Source organism: Schistocerca piceifrons, chromosome 11, assembly GCF_021461385.2.
Source record: "Schistocerca piceifrons isolate TAMUIC-IGC-003096 chromosome 11, iqSchPice1.1, whole genome shotgun sequence".
Taxonomy (NCBI): domain Eukaryota; kingdom Metazoa; phylum Arthropoda; class Insecta; order Orthoptera; family Acrididae; genus Schistocerca; species Schistocerca piceifrons.
In genome coordinates this window covers 113315727-113337846 of record NC_060148.1, presented here as the reverse complement: position 1 = coordinate 113337846, position 22120 = coordinate 113315727, and positions in this window count along the sequence as shown.

Sequence of the window (22120 nt, the reverse complement as noted above, 5' to 3'; positions counted from 1 at the left end):
CTTTTTAGATAGTTTGTAGATGTTCCGTATGACCGCATTTGGTCACACAGAGAACATATGAGCTCTGACCCACCTACGTCACACATTCTGAAGCATATGTAGACCTAGTCACACGACCGCACTAAGAATAGGCATTTTGAGTTAAGGAATTGTTTTTGGCTAAAGAGGCACACATGAAAGCTCTTTAAGATAACACAATGAAAAGAATTGTATGAATGCCAGGTCCGGAGATGCAGGTGTTTACAATCAGAACACAACGTCGTCATGTCCATTGTGACCGCTGCAACGATCTCGAAGATGTCGATTTGTTAAAAACGTGCGGACCACCACACTCCAATATGGTGGTGGTGCGTCTTCCCGACAAAATACAATATGTGGAATCTGTACCGAGCTGTGGCCAATTAAACCAATGTTTTCTGCTGATACAAGTGGCCGGTCAATATTTTTTCCCGACGATCGAAATTTTCACCTTCCCTTTACTTTCAGTGTATGTTTTCGAATGTGTCCTGCATTCGAACATTCGAACGGTCAGTATTAATAACGGCTTGTGTACGTTATTCAAATTTAAAGCACATTGCACAGAAAATCTGGAAAACTTGTGTAACATGCCAAAAGTTAAGCCAATTAATTATTCGACAAAAGCAGAGTTGCGACCTACAGCAGTCAACAATATTCTTGATTTAGTCTCGTGTGACATAATGGGTCCTCTACCAGCATCAAAAGGTAATTTTGGACATGTACTAGCATTTTACGATCTGTTTGCTAAGTACGATAAAGGGTATCCAATAAAATCTATAAGGGTAAAGCCGATGTTAAAGATATTAACAGAGAAATACATAGTTCAAGTGGGAAAAACGAAAGCTTTGTTTACGGACAATGCTTCGAATTTTTCGTGTAGAACCTGGAAAGAGTGTCTGCGCGGATAAAGAAATTGTCACATTCAGATTTCTCGTTTTAGTCCGAAAAGTAGTCCCATTGAACGCGTATTCAAAGAACTAAATCGATTCATGAGAATCTACGTCTGCAGCCAACACTATCGCTGGATAGAATATTTGCAGAAGTTCGAAGAAGTGTATATCAGTTACCCCATTCATCTACCGGTTTTTCCCCTTACAATATCTTATTTGGTAATTGTCAAACAAACAAATGGAATGAAAATCTACCAAACTTCGATAATCCATTACCTGCAGACAAATCTGCCTTATTTAACCAAGTGCGTGCTGCGATTCAGCATCACGCTAACTTAAGGAAAACATACTATGATAAACAACTAAGCTTGTTACGTATCGACTTGGAGAAAGCATTTTGTTAAGAAATCATGTAACATCATCTGCCATGAAAAGGTTACACAAAATGTGGAAATTAAAATAAGAAGGTTCTTTCAGAATAGTGAAAATACCTCATCCTGGAAGTTAGGTTCTGTCTAATCACAAGGGTGTGAACAAAGGCATCTACAGTCACCAAGATTTGAAGCGCCTTTGGCTGTAGATTTAAGTTTGTTAAAGGAAAGAAATATGTAAGATTTTAAGTTGTTGTCCTGTTCTATAAACTGAATTGAAGATTAGTATGTAAGTAATTTATCTACGGACTTGTTCGTCAGAAGAAGAGTTTCAGTGATACTAGCAATTAAGATAACCTATGCTGACAACCTTTGAAGAAAATATTGAGACTTTGATAATAGACTAAGAAACTATACTCTGAATAGTACTATAAACTGTTGTTGTACACATTAAGTGGAGAATTCATGTACTCAGCAGCCATAGGAAACAAGAAAAGCAAGAGACTCAGTCTCAATCATAAAATAACTTCACGATTTGTGCAACAAGACATTTTCTGATAGATGGTAAATTCACTTTCTTCATTTTATGTTTTGATAGAGAATTACAATACTTAGCGTAAGAATGAGGAAAGCTTTATTATCATAGTTGCTTACTGCAACAGAGATGATAGCTAGCATATTTTTTATTAGTTAAAATGGATTTTACTTTGAACATTTATTATTAAGATAAGTATTTGAGAGTTGCATTTTATTTAGAGTGAGAATGACAGAAACGTTTTTCCCTTCTCGGAGCTGAAACGACATTAAGTTTTGTACAGGACGTTGATATAGAACTTTCAGTTAGATGTGCAAGATCAGAATCTTTCACAGTATAATGAAACTGTTTAAATAATAACTTTCTCTAGAGACTTGTGAAACGTCCCCTTTGAACAATTATACATGACCGTCCTTAAACTGACACACAATATTTTGTTAGCGTAACGCAATCTGACTTTCAAAATTCCCTACAAAAGAATGGCCCTGACTAACATTAAACTATACCTTTCACAAATCACTTACCTCACAAAAATCTTCGCTGCTCAAGCTACTGCAATACAGCGAGCGCCACTACTACCAGCTAAATAAAAGATTCAAACTATGGAAAGCACTAACTACTGATAGGGATAGTTAGCAAATCAAAGATATTAATAGAGAACAAACAATGTATTTACCTTGATATCATCATATATAAATATAGCAGTTCATGACAAATTACAAAACTCCGCCATCTCTCTCCCCACATCCACCACTGCTGGCGGCTCACCTCCAACTGCGCAACGCTACGCGCTGTTCACATCCAGCTGCCTAACGCTACAATGGCGAGTATTACAACAATGCAAAGCAGACACAGACTGCACACAGCACAGCCAGTGATTTTCATACAGAGGTGGCGTTACCAATAAAAAAACCTAAACAGCCTACTTACATAGCCCCCATGCTCCCCACAAAAAATTTTACAAATTGGTTTGGGCAGTGGCCAATACAGATTTGAAAAAATTTTTCATAATTACAATAACAAAGAAATCAAATGCACACACTTATTGATACAATGTTGGTCAAAAGCTCAAATTTTCTCACAGTCCATAAAGACAGTCCTGATCGTTCATCACAGTAAAATAGTAGTGATTTTCTCAAAGTCTGAGCAATAGAAGAAAATGCACACGGAAGTAGTGGATTTCCATGCAGTCTTGAAGAAGTAGTGTTGTCCTTCCAACGGAAAGACGGTGCTGACTCTTGACATGCATACAGGTAATGGGCCACAACAGAGCAAACCCACAGCAGAGTCGGTCGAAATTTTGAAGAGTATTGGTAGGCAGGTCATCACAGAGCAGACCCACTGTGATCCTGGTAGAGATTACGGTATTGGTGGGCCACCAGAGGTGCAGACCCACTGCATTCCTTGTAGAAATAATGGCGTTGGTGGGTCATCATAGATGCAGACCCACTGTAGTCCCTGTAGAGATAATGGTATTGGTGGGCCACCAGAGGTGCAGACCCACTGTAGTCCTTGTAAAGATGGCCAGCAGCCATGTGTTGCGATTGTGCAGGTGCACATTCACCATCGAAGAGTCTTGCGGAGAATATAGCAAGTCCATGAACCACCACTTGTGCATTCACAAATTTTTTTTTTGGAATTGTCCTTAGAACCAGCAATGCTGTTATCCAGTCCCTTGCTGAATTATTAACACACGTGCAAACACTAACAGTCCCTACTTCTCACATATTGTCCACATACTATGATCAACAGAAACGTGTGCAGTGAAATGTAACTTAATTTGAATAACTGGTTACTATACAATTATAAATTTACAACATGAAAATAAAATTACAAAGGTACAAAATACATCATTAAAGAACATAATAGTACAGATAACATTTGTAGTAATATGGGCTTTGCCCGCATCTCGTGGTCGTGCGGTAGCGTTCTCGCTTCCCACGCCCGGGTTCCCGGGTTCGATTCCCGGCGGGGTCAGGGATTTTCTCTGCCTCGTGATGGCTGGGTGTTGTGTGCTGTCCTTAGGTTAGTTAGGTTTAAGTAGTTCTAAGTTCTAGGGGACTTATGACCACAGCAGTTGAGTCCCATAGTGCTCAGAGCCATTTGAACCATTTAATATGGGCTTTACAAAAGAATCGAAATAACATATACATCAGTGTTACAGGAATTATGACATGAGTACATACATAAAAGATCAGAATAACTTTCGAAACATCAACTTCACACATGAGCATTAACACAAAACAGAATAAATAATGTCTAAACATCTTTACAAAGTAAATAACACATTATTAATGCCAATTGTATTTGAGGATAACAGTATTGCTCATCATAGTGAATGTAACTTAGTATTAGAAGAGAAAAAAGTTCTATGAAACAGTACACAGAGACAGGAAGAAAACAAATACACAAGGGTACACAAACATATAGTGGGATAACACAAAAGGGAAAGGACAGGGTTTGTTTTACTGCAGTATTTTGCATGGAGATCGCCCTTTGTTCATCATTATTCGCAAAAAGTCCTATCTAAGCCTGCTTTCTGTATTCTGTTCATATTTCTTTCAAAATAATTATTTCTGATTGTACAATACTCATTTGGGCCCAAATCTTTTTCATATAACTTCGCAATGCATTCTTTACCTATTCTCCATAGTCAGTTTCGTATATAGTCTACCCCCTCTTAAGCTAACTTAAATCTACTGAGCTCAGATGCTAAACTAAGGGACGAGGCAATACAGCAGCACATAAAACAATTAATATAAACAGCAATGAAAAAAAATGGAAAATCGCAAAGCAAGCTACAGTAAATCTAAATTACCAAGCAATTCAACATTACAACTAATATGAGGCAATGCGCAGCAAACAAAAAAATAAATCTGGCTTAGCAGAGTAACACAAATTAAAGTTCAGTAGCACTATGCCTGGCAAACAGCAGCTTATATCTAAACATGACATAGCTCAAGCAGAAAAAATATTACAGTAAAGATAACAATGCAGATAAGGGAAATGTATAATCACATCTTAATGTCTAAGTAATTAAAGTGGTGCACCACAACAACTTATTGTAAAAGAAATATTACCATGTACTTGAAAAGAATATTATGTATGCAGTTACTGTTACTAGTCCCTTCTTATTGTTCTTTCCTTTCCAAGTGCTCCTTTTTTGAAGAATGTGGATCACAAAATTATTATTTAATAGATCTGTTGACAGAAAGTGTTCACATTAGCAAATGCATCTAAGTTTATTTTATAAAACTAATGCTGTAACACAGCTGAAAAACAGGTATCAAATGAAATAAGCAATTACGCAAACCAAAGCATAAAAACGCGAGGATAATGGCCTCCCCCTTTTTTTTTCTACCTGTGCCGCTGAAAGGCTAATGGCTTTTTTTTCGGGCGGCTGTCGCCCAGGTGGGTGCCCACGACGCATTACGTCACTTAACTTTCTTACGGAAATATTTACGACAGCAGTTTCCGCTAGAGTGACAGTCTCACATAAAAATATTTCACAGGTCAAGAATTAGCGATGCAAATCTGTAGAAAGAAAATCCTATAAATATAAGTGTCCAAATAAAATATTCGTCAGCATTGTGATACAGTCACGCATTTACGCACATTTCATAACTCTTAAAGCACGATTCTTGGTTTCCAACATACTTCTTATTCCTCATATACGGTAGCATCATCTTATTGGTCATAAACATATCTCAACAGCATAGTACACATCGTCGTCATAATAATATCATAACATCTCAGTCAATTCTCAAAATTGTCGTAGCTTCCTCCAATAACTTCAAAACCTAAAAAAAATTCTCTGCTCATTTCAATAGTGTCATCTACCTCAAACGTACTTTAAAATCATGCTCCCTTACCAAATATATCGTTCAAAGCTCTCATAGTATCACAATGGTTCCGAAAAAATATGAACATCTCACAAAGTACTGACAAAATACAATTTCATAAGTGTGAAGTTATCCAACTGTGTAATTACGTAAACATCTGTCACTGACGTAGTAAAAAAAATGTTTATCTCTCAGTTACATGATCAGGTAGCTGTGTATTTTGTGTTGGAGAAATATGGTACCGATGTATAAAGTTGTATAAGCAAATACCATATTAGCTAGGGCTCCTTGTGCTTGCCAAACACATGGTACACAAAGTTAACGTGTACCCCCCTGAGGATTAATGTAATTATACCCTCAGGTGTTACAGATGTATCACGGAAAATGTATCACGGGAAAACTTCGTATCATTGTACTTCAAATATCTTTAAAAATAAATGTTTTAAGTACAAAATTAATCACTGAAATGCGTGTCCTGTAGCGCTAAATGTGCATCTTCTTGTAAGATAATCTCTGTGGAAGTGTCGTAGTTATTTTCCTCCGAAAGCTAAGTTCTGCAGAAGCCAATGTACTTACCTCATGATAAACAAATGTGGAATGCTTTGCGTATAGATATCTTAATTATTACACTTATTGCCATGATGAAGAAAGTACTGTGCTGCAACGTATTGTTGTGCTACGGAAAAGGCAGTCTCATGTAGCTATACCACAAAAGTTACTACTAAAACATATTTTACTTTGCAGAAGAATTCAAAAAAACTGTGCAGATATAAAGCAGATACAGCACAAAAGCAACAATGTAAATTGTGTCACACATTAGTAGCGTCGTGATATAATTGTGTAGCTGTCAAAGAAACCAAGTGCTAACTCATATTTAATCCCACAAAAAGTACTTGAAATAAAGAATGTCTTTTCAAGTAAACCAAAATGTTACATGAAAATCTCATTAGCAGTGCCGGTATATGTTCTAAGTATGTGAGCCTTATAGTCGTTCCATAATCGTGCAACTAACAAGCAAGAATGTACACACACAATAACACTGTGACGTCTGTTCACTATAACAATGCATTCGTCATTTCTGTTTCAATAAGTTCTCTTGGTTCTTGACTGGATATTTAACTTCAAACATTGTTGCATGTTAACAGATTCTAAGTCTGACAAGCATACTAGTAATGTAAAGTGAAAAGTTTTATGGCAATGACAAAGTTAAAAAGCAGATTATCTTTCAATAAACGGTTTTACATGTGAAATGTGGTGTAAACCTTTGCTCTTCCTAGTACGCAGAGGTTCAACTTGAACGGAATTGTTATGCGGTATACGTCGGTAAAGAATACTGGAATTTTTCTCAAGGTTAGCGTCTATGTTATTTTCCTCTGAGCCAGCCGGCGCACGTGGGTGCCTACGGCGCGAGTCATTGTCTGTCTCTTTGTTGGCGCGCGTTGTTATTGGGATTAGGAGACCTAACTTCTACAAATTCGCCTTGCCAAGAGGGCCCAGCTCTGTTAGATTCCCGCCAGTTCTGATGAAATTCACGTCTGTCGTTTTGTCGGTAGTTTACATAGTTTCTTGTTTGTCGGTCATGTGGTGGACAATTTCTCCCTGAATCGTAACTCTGCGCCGAACTGTTGCGTCTGAAGTTATTCTGCCTCCCTTAATAATAATTGTTTTGGTTCCCATATTGTCTGTTTCTCTGATTATCTCTGTGATAGTCATTACTACGGAAATGCGATCTTTCTCTGTAACTATTATTACTCTGCCAGCGGTTGTCATATGGGTGGTGTCTGTTTTGGTCACGATTTGCGTTGTAAGAATAGCCTTTTCATGTCCAGTTATTGTTTCTGTCATCACGGAATTGTGACGTATGTGACCTGTAGTGATTGTTTTCCTGTTTTCGCATCCGGCGACTGTCTGTGTCAGTTTCTAATTCTTGTAGGAGTCCCTGAAAAGCTTCAATGTCGTCTTTGCAACGTCCTGTCAAAATGATATGTCGTAAATGTTCAGGCAATTTGATTAAGCAAATGCGGATGAGTTCTGAGGGGCTGTATGGGTTTGTCAGGTACTGATTCTTGTGCAACATGTCTTCAAAATATTTCACAAGACTGGGAAATTCAGATTGTTCGAAACGTTTCATCATTATGATGCTATGTTTTACTCGGTCTTGTGTGGCTTGAGACCAATATGCTGAGAGGAAGGCATGGTAAAACTCTCCTTCACTGTGGCAATCGTGAATTACCGATCGCATTCTTACAGCTGGTTCATTCTCTAAGTAGCCACACATAAATTCTAATCTGTGCTCTAATGACCAGTTGGGAGGAAAACAATGAGAGAATTGATGGAGCCACGCTTGTGGATGAATGTCGTTGCCAGAATTCTTAAATGTTTTGAATTTACAAGTAGTAATGAACAGCTTATAGTCAAAGTCATGATGTCGGCGAGTCGCATATCGGTCTCTGTTACGTCGTTTCGGCGGTTCCATTTCAAAATTCGGTGCACCTTGCCAATTTCCTTCATAATTTTCGAAATGCCCTGTGTCATTATTTTGTGGCTTTTCCGTATTTCTAAGTTCCTCTTCCCGTGTTGGAGCGCAAGTGTCCTCTGAAATATGAAATTTTTGTATTACCTGTGTCAGCTGATCTTGTACTTCCCGGATTTCTCTTTTGTACTGTGTATTGATTTGATTTTGATTGTGTTTGAATTTTCTTATTTGTTCATACTCTTCTGTGTCAGTGAAGGCTACGGGTCTTGTGTCATTCAGATCATCATCTACCTTTGTAGATAAGTAAGTGACCTGATCCAAAAGTTCGGCTACTTTCTCCGATAGTGAAATTATTTTCTCTGTATGTTTTTCTGAACCAAATTTCAGAGTATCTACTGTGTCCTTTAAGTTATCCTGAGTTTTTGCAAGTTGCGTAACCGAATCGGTAGATGCAACTGAGTCCATTTTAGCCGACAAGGTCTCATGATTTTCATGAACAATGGTTTGCAGTTCTTTTATGGCTGCTTCGTGATTCTGTAATGCATTTTCATGCCGCAAAAAAATAGGTTGAAAATGCTCACAAATTTGTGTTTTTACGTCATTACAGACGTTTTGACATTTCGATTCAATGTTATGTAACTCAGTAGTTAAATCTTCATGTGTTTGTTCAAGTGTGGTGTCTAACTTTTGAAGATTTTGTTCCATTGCGTCTAACTGTTGCTGTGTTTGTCTCTGGTGTTGTTCCATTGTGTCTAACTTATGAAGATTTTGTTCCATTGTGTCTAACTTTTTAAGCTTTTGTTCCACTGTGTCTAACTTTTTAAGATTTTGTCCCATTTGTCTCTGATTTTGTTCCATTTGTTGCATTAATTGCAATAATAATGTATTAGTGTCTGGAATCTGTTTCTCTACGCTTTTCGGCAGTGCATTTGCACCGGTAACATTCACATTTTGACAAGCGGAAAATGTGTCTTGACTCATTTGAGAAAACGGTGAGAACCCAAAACCTGAATCTACAGTATTTGCGAAATTGTGTCCTGTCATTTCGGATTCCTGAGGCGAGCAGTTGCCGACCAATCGATCGATAATGCTTCCCTGTTCACTACCTGTTTCAATGTCTGCACCATTGTTTGCAGCCCGCTCCATTTCCCTATGCACAGTTACCAAATTACTACTTTGAACATCAGTTAATTCATTACTCGGTGGCGCTAACACACTGCTTTCATTTTCACTGTCATTTCTCAGTTTACTTTGGAGCCTAGTATTACGTTTTTCACACGCCATTATTGTCACAGTATTTCACACGACAACACAGAAAAACACAATTTGAAGATCAAAAATAAGAGAACACATTAACATAGCACTGAAAATAATATCTAGTTAATTGCAGCTGCGAAATACTTGGTGCAAATCTACATGCATGCCACAACTGTTTTACTGTACAACAATGAAAGACTGCAACTACAAAGGAAATTTTCTCTACAATTACGCGCTAGCAATAAACAATAGCTACACTAATTACACAAACTACAAGAAAAAAAATCAGAAGATTCCAGTGAGGTATCCTAGGCTAAGGGTCGACATATGAAACGTCCCCTTTGAACAATTATACATGACCGTCCTTAAACTGACACACAATATTTTGTTAGCGTAACGCAATCTGACTTTCAAAATTCCCTACAAAAGAATGGCCCTGACTAACATTAAACTATACCTTTCACAAATCACTTACCTCACAAAAATCTTCGCTGCCCAAGCTACTGCAATACAGCGAGCGCCACTACTGCCAGCTAAATAAAAGATTCAAACTATGGAAGGCACTAACTACTGATAGGGATAGTTAGCAAATCAAAGATATTAATAGAGAACAAACAATGTATTTACCTTGATATCATCATATATAAATGTAGCAGTTCATGACAAATTACAAAACTCCGCCATCTCTCTCCCCACATCCACCACTGCTGGCGGCTCACCTCCAACTGCGCAACGCTACGCGCTGTTCACATCCAGCTGCCTAACGCTACAATGGCGAGTATTACAACAATGCAAAGCAGACACAGACTGCACACAGCACAGCCAGTGATTTTCATACAGAGGTGGCGTTACCAATAAAAAAACCTAAACAGCCTACTTACACTTGCTTTGTCAAATGATGCGTAAATGTATTAAAAAGGTTGCATGTAGGAGATGTCCAATGCAAGTCTTCAACAACATATTGGACAAGAAGAAAATAAATGAACGGGTCATCGGCGACGCAGTAACGAACAAGGAAATGGAAAGGAAGAAGTTCATACTTCAGCTGGCGAATGAACTCAAGGGAACGAAAGAACTAGAAAATCAGACAGGATACGGCACTGAAATCACCTAGAAAGCGGGGGAAGTTCCATTTCAGCCTGTGTAAAGGCAACAAGAGCAGCGAGAACTGTGCAAAGAACTACAAACCCCAGTGTGGAAAGCGTGCACCTAAAACAAAAAACGACTGTGCTAAGGGCGTCTAGCAGATACCAATGACTTGAGTGAAAAGTACTACAAGTCAGCGTATAGAACACATGCGAGAGTAATATGGAACAAATATACTAAATGCGTCTAGAATGTTGTACAAACAGTGAATATATGAAAATCTACACTTTAGGAAATTTGTTAGCATTAGCAACAAAAAAATTTGTAAGGTTTTTTTGTTAAAATAAGTAGGTAATTATTAATTATCGTGTTAAATAATTATTGTGATTACTAAAAATCAAGGTATGCTTGAAGAAACACAAAAACAAAGTTCTTGTTTAAGTCAACTATGAAAACCTTTTTTGTGGGGTCAAAATGACCCCACTCCGCCATTTCATGAATGTGAGAAACTCCGCCGTTCTAGTGTTATATTTTTAAAATCAGTCAATTACTGCACGAAATACAGGGATTCACGTTTTTGTAGCCCCTGGAAGCTGTTAGTTTGGAAAATTGCAACAGATGTTGGGTTCCGCGATATTATCTATATTCTTCTCTATAGTTGTGTGTACTGCATTTGGGCAAGAAAAGTGTCACTTTGCCTACTTACACGAGCACCAGGCTATGTGTTGCCCGTTTGGTGTCTTGCACATTATTTTCCGTGAGTTCTTCTTTAGGGCTGCTCTTGTTAACTTCCCAGAGTTGACAGACGTTCTCTTCCACCGATATTTTTCTCTTCTAGTGTTATATTTTAAAATTGGTTACTTACCGTATGATTTTTGGACAGGTGTATAATAACTGGCCATGGTAGTAACTCCCTGCTGGTGTGTATTCGTACGTCCGATCTAATGATTCAGGACTGGTGTGATTTTGTTGGTGTTTAGCTGTTGAAACTATAGTTCCTCTGAACTACTGTGCTCAGTATTCACTACCATAGAATCTGTTTCAAATCCCTAAATTCTTGGTTGATATTGTAAAATAGCCCAACGAAATATTATTCTTCTCAGTTCTCTTCCAACATCTCGGTCAGTTATTGTTTACCACACTATTTACATAATCCGCCTAATAAAAACGAGAAGAGTCTATTAAATCAACGGTCTGTAAAAAAGTACCAGCTGACTGCGTCATTGTACGTCCGGTCGCCAATTTCTAGCTCTTGTTGGCGGGGTTTTTGTATTCTGCTTAATATGCTTTCTACACTGAAAATTAAGATGTTCAAGTCACTGCGTTACGAATAGGATTCGCATTTACTGTATTAGTGAAACAGTCAGTTCTCAGAAAGACTCTAACAGCATTTGGTACCCTGTGCTGTCAACTCCATACCCTGACGCTGTTTTTGTTCTTAACGTGCGCGGAATGCAGACGACTCTTTCACCTTTCGTTGGAAAATCGTTCTTCCCATGTCCTTCAAACCAGCAGTGATAGTGCGTTTGGTTTATTGTGCAAGATTCAGCGGAGACTCGCAATAAAAATTCCTTCTTATCGGTACATTTGTTGCTCGGTGAGAGTTTTGATAAAGGTGATGGACACCTCTTAAGTTGTTTATTACAGCCAGCTTACACGTGCCAAGTTGGCTCATACTCGACAGATGCCATTCCATGATTAAGAATCTGAGTTACAGATAACTATCGAGGTTGCTCTGTCTCGACATCTTTTCCTCAATTTTTGCAGCAGACTTATCAGTAACCGTGTATTTCGTCCGTCCTCATCAAACTGTGAACCTACACTGTGACAGTGGTTTTAGAAGAATTCAAGACGACAAAAATATCTACACCTGTGCCATTGGTTACATGTCTCGGTCACCTCTCGTTCGCATTTGACGGCATTTTGAACAGTAGACGTTACATTTCAGATGAGTTACGACCCATCGCTCTACCCTTCATTTGACCCCTGCGAAACCCTACATTTCAGCAGGATAATGCATGACTGCTTGTTTCATGTCCTGTACGCGCCTTTCTGGATACGGAAGACGTTGGAATGCTGCCTTGGCCAGCACATTCTCCAGATCTCTCACCAATTGAAAACGTCTGGTCAATGGTGGCCGAGCCACTGGCCCATCACAATACGCCAGTCACTACTCTAGATCAACTGTGGTATCGTGTTGAAACTGCATGGGCAGCTGTACCTGTACACGCCATCCAAGCTCTGTTTGACTCATGCCCAAAGCGTATCAAGGCCTTTATTACGGCCAGAGGTGGTAGTTCTGGGTACTGATTTCACAGGATCTATGCACCCAAATTTCTTGAAAGTGTAATCTTATGTCAGTTCTAGTATAATATATTTGTCCAATGAATACCCATTTATCATCAGCATTTCTTCTTGGTGCAGCAAGTTTAATTGCCAGTAGTGTATAAATTAGTTAATTACCATTGTTAGGTCTCCTGTAGTTTGTTACATACCAAACTATGTGTAAAATGTTCTGATCTGTACCGTGGTGCAGTCATAAATGTTGTGAGGGCTCAGTAATGTAGGGCTAAGCGAGTATTAGTGGGGTAGTTCCCCGCTCGGTAGGCGGGGTTCTGCTGTCGCCCTCCCCTCGGTGTGGCCGGTGGCTGCCTCTCGTCCACTGCTGACTGACGAGGGGTTGCTGGGACCGGCACCGTTCCGACAGCCAAGGAAGGCGCGTTTGTAGCTAAGGAGACCTTTGGGTGGGCACCAGAAACACTAATTAATGGACTGTGGGCTGTCTCTTAGTTTTCTGCGTTTACTTGTACCTTATCCCACAGCAAAATTTGCAGATTTTTCATAACTACCGGGTAGTTATGATGACACTTTCCATATTTAACACGTTATAACACGGAAACTAATTTCCGTACGAGTACCAAACTTTGTAGCATCAACATCAAGAACTTTGGGAAGAGAAAAAATGCAGAGTCAATTCAACTGAAATACCTTCAATGTGCTGCGATTGTACATCACACTATTACATACCGGTACCATTACTGCTTCTAAAGGATCTCAATAGAACGCCCGTCAGTGTCCAGAAGCGCAAGATTGCATTCTGCACAGTAGAACGAAGCATGTGCGTGGGTATGCTGCCTATCGCTCTTCAAACGCTGCCCATCAAATCAGCCCATTTGTGAATGTTACCCTTGTCAACACTGCGCTTCAGGTAGCCCCACGACAAGAACTTACATGGAGTCAGATCAGGTGATCGTCCTGGCCAAGCATTTGCAAAGGATCGGCTGATAAATCGATCGTTTCCAAATGTGTTTGGGAGAAGCAGGTGAACTTCACGAGCGATGCGCGCTGGGACTCCACCTTGCATGAAACCTGTTGTGTTCAATGCGTCTCTATTCTGCATGCCGGGTACAACAGCAGTAACGCAGGCTAGTCACACTGCACGCCGTTGATCACTAAGCGCCAATCTCTTAAAAAAAAGGGGCCAATGATGAATACAGTCGAAAAGGCACGTTCACTGTACAGAGGAACTTCATGCACAGTCACTGGAGGTGAAGATACCCACACTCCACCTCACCCCTCAGAGAAAAATGAGATTCGTCTGTTCATAGGATGGTCAGCTTTAATCTTTGCCAGAAAGCGGACAGCCAACTCAACAGGTCGTTGTCCTTCCTGTGGTGCAAGCAACTGTACCATATGGAACTTGTATGGAAACCATTTGAGAATGGTCCGAAGCACCTTTGTTCAGTGAACCACGAGATGTGTAACTGTCACCACAGGGCACGTGCACTGCCCGACGATCGGAAATTGCGCGCAGCTTGTCTCCCATTGCTACAGCGATATCATGCCGGAGCGACGGCCAGTTCTCCAGATGATTCAATAGCCTGAACACAGCAGGTGGAGAAAGAGGACCCTTCCGTAATCCTTTCACCTGGAGATATTCTCGAAGTGCAGCTGCAGCATTACTGTTGTTTTGGTAATAGAGCTTCTCCAGTAATGTCCTGCTCCTTTTGTCCAAGCTCATGTTGACTCGTCAACAGGTGCACTGCGACTGGTCAGGTGTGAGACTATGAATCGCGAGGACTGTTCACAGTACCTGGTAGCCACAGTTGGAACTGGACAGTGGCGCTGAGACGCATGGAAACCATATACCTCTTACTCTGGACATCAGTTCTACCAAGTTTGGAACTCCTATGGTGATTAGTTTCCATGTTATAGGGAAAGTTTAATTATAACCAACTGGTATGTTATTCAGACACTGTGAGCCTTTTCGTCCTGAAACTGAGACGCAATGTAGGATCTTTGTCAGCAATGGAACGTACATTACTGGTCTTTAAAATTACTACAACAAGAAGAAACGCAGATGATAAATGGGTATTCGTTGGACAAATATATTATAATATAACTGACATATTCACGAATTTTGGGTGCATTGATCCTGAGAAATCAGTACCGAGAACAACCACCTCTGGGCGTAATAACAGCCTTGATACGCCTGGACATTGAGTAAAACAGAGCTTGGATGGCGTGTACAGATACAGCTGCCGGTGCAGCTTCAACACGATACCACAGTTCATCAAGAGTAGTTACTGGCGTATTGTGACGAGCCAGTTGATCGGCCACCATTGACCAGACGTTTTCAGTTGGTGAGAAATCTGGAGAATGTGCTGGCCAAGGCTGCAGTCGGACATTTTCTGTATCCAGAAAGGCGCGTACAGTACCTGCAACATGCGGTCGTGCATTATCCTGCTGAAATGGTTCCTGCTTAAGGATTTCGTAGGGATCGAATGAAGTGTAGAGCGGTGGGTCGTAACACATCTTAAATGTAACGTCTACTGTTCAAAGTGCCGTCAATGCAAACAAGAGGTGACCGAGACGTGTAACCAATCGCACCCCCTACCATCACGCCGGGTGATACGCCAGTATGGCTATGACGAATACCCTCTTCAAATGTGTGTTCATAGCGATGTCCCCAAACACATATGCGACCATCGTGATGCTGTAAACACAACCTGGATTCATCCGGAAAAATGACGTTTTGCCATTCGTGCACCCAGGTTCGTCGTCGAGTACACCATCGCAAGCGCTCCTGTTTGTGATGCAGCGTCAAGGGTAACAGCAACCACGGCCTCCGAGTTAATAGTTCCTGCTGCAAACGTCGTCGAACTGTTCGTGCAAATGGTTGTCGTCTAGCAAACGTCCCCATCTGTTGACTCACGGATCGAGACGTGGCTGCACGATCCGTTACAGCGATGCGGATTAGATGCCTGTCATCTCGACTGTTAGTGATACGAGGCCGTTGGGATCCAGCACAACGTTCCATATTACCCTCCTGAACCCACCGATTCCATATTCTGATAACAGTCATTGGATCTCGACCGACGCGAGCAGCAATGTCGCGATACGATAAACCGCAATCGCGATAGGCTACAATCCGATCTTTATCAAAGTCGGAAACGTGATGGTACGCATTTCTCCTCCTTACACGAGGCATCACAACAACGTTTCACCAGGCAACGCCGGTCAACTGCTGTTTGTGTATGAGAAATCGGTTGCAAACTTTCCTCATGTCAGCACGCTGTAGGTGTCGGCACCGGCGCCAACCTTGTGTGAATGCTCTGAAAAGCTAATCATTTGCATTTCACAGCATCTTCTTCCTGTCGGTTAAATTTCGCGTCTGTAGCACGCCATCTTCCTGGTGTAGGAATTTTAATGTCCAGTAGTGTAATTTATGAATTATGACATCGTTTGAATAAGATGATGACTACTAAATGTTATTATAGTTTAGCAACTGTGTGACATTTTCCCCGTTTGTTATAGGGTTAGTAGGAGAGGCCGTATCAGACGCTTTGGATGAAGCATTGTGAGAAATCCTTCCACAAATTCAGCTGTATGACCTAGTATCTGTCACAGGTGTAGCTATTTTTGTCGTCTTGAATTCTTCTAAAGCCACTGTCACAGTGTGGGTTAACAGTCTGAGAAGGACGGACGAAATACACGGTTACTGATAAGTCTGCTGCAAAAATTGAGGAAAAGATGTCGAGACAGAGAAACGTCGATAGTTATCTGTAACTCAGATTCTTAATCATGGAATGGCATCTGTCGAGTATGAGGCAACTTGGTACGTGTAAGCTGGCTGTAATAAACAACTTAAGAGGTGTCCATCACCTTTATCAAAACTCTCACCGAGCAACAAATGTACCGATAAGAAGGAATTTTTATTGCGAGTCTCTGCTGAATCTTGCACAATAAACCAAACGCACTATCACTGCTGGTTTGAAGGACATGGGAACAACGATTTTCCAACGAAAGGTGTAAGAGTCGTGTGCATTCCGCGCACGTTAAGAACAAAAACAGCGTCAGAGTATGGAGGTGACAGCATAGGGTACCAAATGCTGTTAGAGTCTTTCTGAGAACTGACTGTTTCACTAATACAGTAAATGCGAATCCTATTCGTAACGCAGTGACTTGAACATCTTAATTTTCAGTGTAGAAAGCGTATCAAGCAGAATACAAAAACCCCGCCAACAAGAGCTAGGAATTGGCGACCGGACGTACCATGGCCTAGTCAGCTGGTTTGCACATGCACAGTCTTCCTTTATTTACATCCAGACACTGACAACATACATTTTCCACGGACCGTTGATTTAATAGACTCTTCTCGTTTTTATTAGGCGGATTATGTAGATAGTGTCGTAAACAATAACTTGACTGACCGAGATCAAATGTCGTCGAACTGTTCGTGCAGATGGTTGTCGTCTTGCAAACGCCCCCATCTGTTGACTCAGGTATCGAGACGTGGCTGCACGATCCGTTACAACCATGCGGATAAGATTCCTGTCATCTCGATTGCTAGTGATACGAGTCCGTTGGGATTCAGCACGGCGTTCCGTATTACCCCTCTGATCCCACCGATTCCATATTCTGCTAACAGACATTGGATCTCGACCAACGCGAGCAGCAATGTCGCGATACGATAAACCGCAATCGCGATGGGCTACAATCCGATCTTTATCAAAGTCGGAAAAGTGTTGGTACGCAATTCTCCTCCTTACACGAGGCATCACAACAACGTTTCACCAGCCAACGCCGGTCAACTGCTGTTTGTGTATGAGAAATCGGTTGGAAACTTTCCTCATGTCAGCACGTTGTAGGTGTCGCCACCGGCGCCAACGTTGTGTGAATGGTCTGAAAATCTAATCATTTGCCTATCACAGCATCTTCTTCCTGTCGGTTAAAATTCGCGTCTGTAGCACGTCATCTTCATGGTGGAGAAATTTTAATGGACAGTAGTATAAGTCGTTCCACATACTGAGGATGTGGGATGTTATTAATGTACACTCGACAGTGAGATAATTAGAAATGAGGGACAGTCTCGGACAGGATGAGAAGAGGGAAGCAAAGAAGGACCCAAGCATTCAGTTAATTCTGTTTAGTGAAACCAAACAGCGGGAGGGGAGATGGAGGTGCGGACCAAACCCTCGCAAATTGCGAGTGCAGTGCCTGACCGCTCCTGCGACGCGTCTTACGCCGTACGCATCCTGGTGTGCGCTTCTGAGGCTGTCGCAGTCAACCTGGAGTACGCCAGCTCGAGACGCGCTGACAGCGAATGGCGAGCGAATGTTTGGAAGGCCACGTGACGTGGGGCCTCTGTCACGCAAAGGAGTGTAGGGGAAGATCCGCAGGCTGTGGCTGGCTGGGGAAGCCCTGGGCTGATGTGGCTGCGACTGACTAGAACAGGCGAATGTAATGCAGTAGAAAACGAATGGGTAGTTTTAAGATGTGGAATAGTGGAAGCAACAGAGGATCAAACAGGTAAACACACGAGCCCTAGTAGAAAGACTTGTATATTGAATTTAATTGATGAAAGGAGAAAATATAAAACTACAGCAACTGAAGCAGCAAAATGTGACTGATAGGAAGTGTAAAATGGCTTAACAGGACTGCCCAGAGGGCAAATGTAAGGATTTAGAAGAATATTTCACTAAGGGAGAGACAGACGCCACCAACAGGAAAATTAAAGAGGCCTTTGGAGGAAAGAGGAGCTGCTGTATGAATTTCAAGAGCTGAGATGGAAAACCAATCAGAAGCAAACAAGTGTAAGGTGTAAGAAGTGTATAGAGGGTCTATACAAGCGACATGAGCGTGAAGGCAATGTTACAGAAACGGAAGAGGACGTAGATGAAGACGAAAGGAGAGATATGATACTGCGAAAGAATTTCGACAGAGCGCTGAAAGACCAAAGTCGAAACGAGGCTCTGGGAATAATGACTTGCCGTCAAAAATACAGATAGCCTTGGGAGAGCCAGCCGTCACAACTCTTCCATTTGGTGTGTAAGATGTATCAGACAGGCTAAATAAACTGAGACTTTAAGAAGAATGTAATAATTCCAATGCCAAAGAAAGAAGTACCGACAGGTGAGAATATTACCGAAGTGTCAGCAATAAGTAGTGTCAGCAAGCAGGTTTAGAAAGATGTAGGTTGCAGCACGTATCGGGAGAAGAAGAGTCTCACACAGGGTGGAGTAGGATGAAGAGCTACATGAAACCAGTCGTCGGACTGAAGACCACGATAGTAATAATAATAAAAATAATAATAACTATAATAATAGTATTAATTATACCGGTACGTATAAAAAAGGTTTATAGGTGTACAAAGTAGATAATTTCTGCCATGGCGAGTTTCAGAGAAGGGAAACTTAAGGAGACTGCACCAGCTAAAAACACTGGAAATTAAGGAAGATCACGATGGAAAGAAAGGGGTAAAGAAGCAACGAGTGTGCACAAGGACAATCGTAGACCTTGTTGTTTGTTGCTTGAGTAGCACACATTTAGACCTTGTTGTTGCTTGAGTAGATATGTCAGCAACTGTCGTCTGAAGCTGGAGATGTTGTCGAGTTCTCTAATGAAGTGGGGGAGGTTATTCCAGAGCCGTGTTGCTGCTACTGAGAACGACCTGGAGAAGGTGGCTGAGTGATGGAGTGGGACAGAAGGCATTTTGCTCTGGCGTATTGCTCAAAAAGAGCGTTAAGGTCCAGGAGAAGTAGGTGGGACAGTGTGCGTTGATTAGACAGTGGAGAGGACAGAGGGTACGGAAATCTCTGCGCTTGTCTGCACGTAGTCAGGATTGCTATGCATATGATGGTGAAATATGATCAAAGAGTCGAACGTTATAGTTATATCGAACACAGACTTCCGTAGCCATTTGCAAGCGACGTGAGCTTCCGCGGAAAAGTCCTACGATAACATCGCTGTAATTGTGAGATGAGCCTACTTACTTGTTACATCACACGCTGATTAAAGTACACTGAAAGAAGCTATACAGCGCCTGTCATATGAGGCACTCATCTCAAGAACAAAACAACAAAAACAAGAAAAAGATCACAAACCATAGTTTAAGACTGCAGCAACACGGTACTTCAGGAGTGACTATTAGATGCCAATTATAGTGGGCTATTGACATATGGCTCTCATAGACGTCAAAGTTTACTTGCATACAGTATCACATAATTATGGCATCTGGATTTATAACAGTATGGATAAGATAATCAGCAAAAGCCAACTGCCCAAATGTACAGGCTCTAGCGCTAAGGAAAGTTACGTGTAGAGTGCGCTAAATATATGCGCCCAAGAAATGCACCTAGACTCCATAGACTAGATTACGTAAATTAAAACAGAAAAAGAAAATCGAGTCTTTTATAAAGCCACTGTTAATCGAAAATGATACAACAGGAAACAGATATAAAATTACGTGTAGAAACGGAATGTGAAAATGTTCTTATAGCAGAGTAACACTATAAAGGCATTTCGCTGCGTGTGTAGCAAAACTGATATTGAAAGTAGTAGATACTGTAAGGAAGGGGTAGGGAGGGGAGGGGGCATGAACTACAATTTATTAAAACAGAATTTTAAAAATCGAGCACCTTCCGAGTAGCATTAAAGAAACTTACAAGCTGTAGTGAGGCAGAAGAGCTAGTTTTAGATTAGGCTCCAAAACGTTAGAAGAACGTGTCGGAAGGGCTGAGAATAACGCTATGTTCGTTTAAAAAGTGGTAAACCGGTGGCAACCTCTAGTAAACCACTGTACACGGGAAAACGACCCGCGGAAGCCGGCAAACACACACTGTGCGCCCACGTAACTTGTCAGCACCAGCTGTCTGTCCCTCTTAGCTAAGTGTCTCAATATTTCAAATTGGTCTAACAAATGTAATTTACAGCCTTTACCTCTTTACGTGAAATCACTGTTATTTTACCATTTCGTCGGAGGAAGATCAGAAATATTCGTAAACAAATGTTCTGCAAACGAAGAACTTTAAACGTGGCCACTTCTCTTTCCCTGCAGCTACCCCTTACACTTGACCCCAATAGCCCTTCCAGTGTGTCCCGTGTGATAACTACGAAAACCATCGCACCACATTTTGTAAGTGATTGAGTTTGCAATAGGTCCTTGTTCAGTTTTTGTCATGTCCACTGCATTTTTCCTCAAACTGTTGTTGGTGGGAAAGTAGCCCTGCAGCGAATAATCCTGTAAGACATATTACCTAAAAATAGTATAGAAATAATGCCCCTCTTTATTACCTTTCTGTTTATTACCATCTAAATTTGAACATTCTTTTGTTCGTGAATTAATAAAAAACTGCCCAGACTGAACTGTTTACGGTGAATATCAAAGATAATAGTGTCATTTTGAATGCATAATTTCAAATCGAGAGCATTTGACGCTGAATTAAATTAGTATTCCCGCAGATCCTTCCACCCACAGGTTATCTATTCCACAATAAAGTGCGCTTTAAGAACACCACTTTCACCCGATTGTTTACAGAAAGAATCATTCTATTGATATCTATTGCAAATAATAATACTTACAAACAAGGTGTACTAGACTATTTTCTTAATAACAAAACGACAAAAGAATGTTCAGATAACATGTATTTAACTGAATCAAGAACCTCTAAGTTTGTGTGATTTACCGTGCAATTGTAACTAATGTGGTAGACCTAAAACTTACTGTTAAGAATCGTTTGCCACTTACCTTGTCTAAAGCATTTTTCATTGGGTTTTGAACTTCTGACGATATTCCTAGGCCGTAGCCGGCCGGAGTGGCCGTGTGGTTCTACGTTTGTGTGATTTACCGTGCAATTGTAACTAATGTGGTAGACCTAAAACTTACTGTTAAGAATCGTTTGCCACTTACCTTGTCTAAAGCATTTTTCATTGGGTTTTGAACTTCTGACGATATTCCTAGGCCGTAGCCGGCCGGAGTGGCCGTGTGGTTCTAGGCGCTACAGTCTGGAACCGCGCGACCGTTACGGTCGCAGGTTCGAATCCTGCCTCGGGCATGTATGTGTGTGATGTCCTTAGGTTAGTTAGGTTTAATTACTTCTACGTTCTAGGCGACTGATGACCTCAGAAGTTAAGTCGCGAAGTGCTCAGAGTCATTTGAACCATTTTTGACCCTAGGCCGTAAACGAGAGCATCGTCTGTAAACAGTCGAAGACATCTGCCAAAGTTTCTTCCAAACCATTTACGAGTACACAGGTCGTTAGAGATCTGCATCTATCCTTAGGGCGGTTAGCTATTATTATAATTTAGTATTCCACTCCATCTGAAGACCGCCTCTTAGTAAAAAATTGCAATCTGTTAAGTGT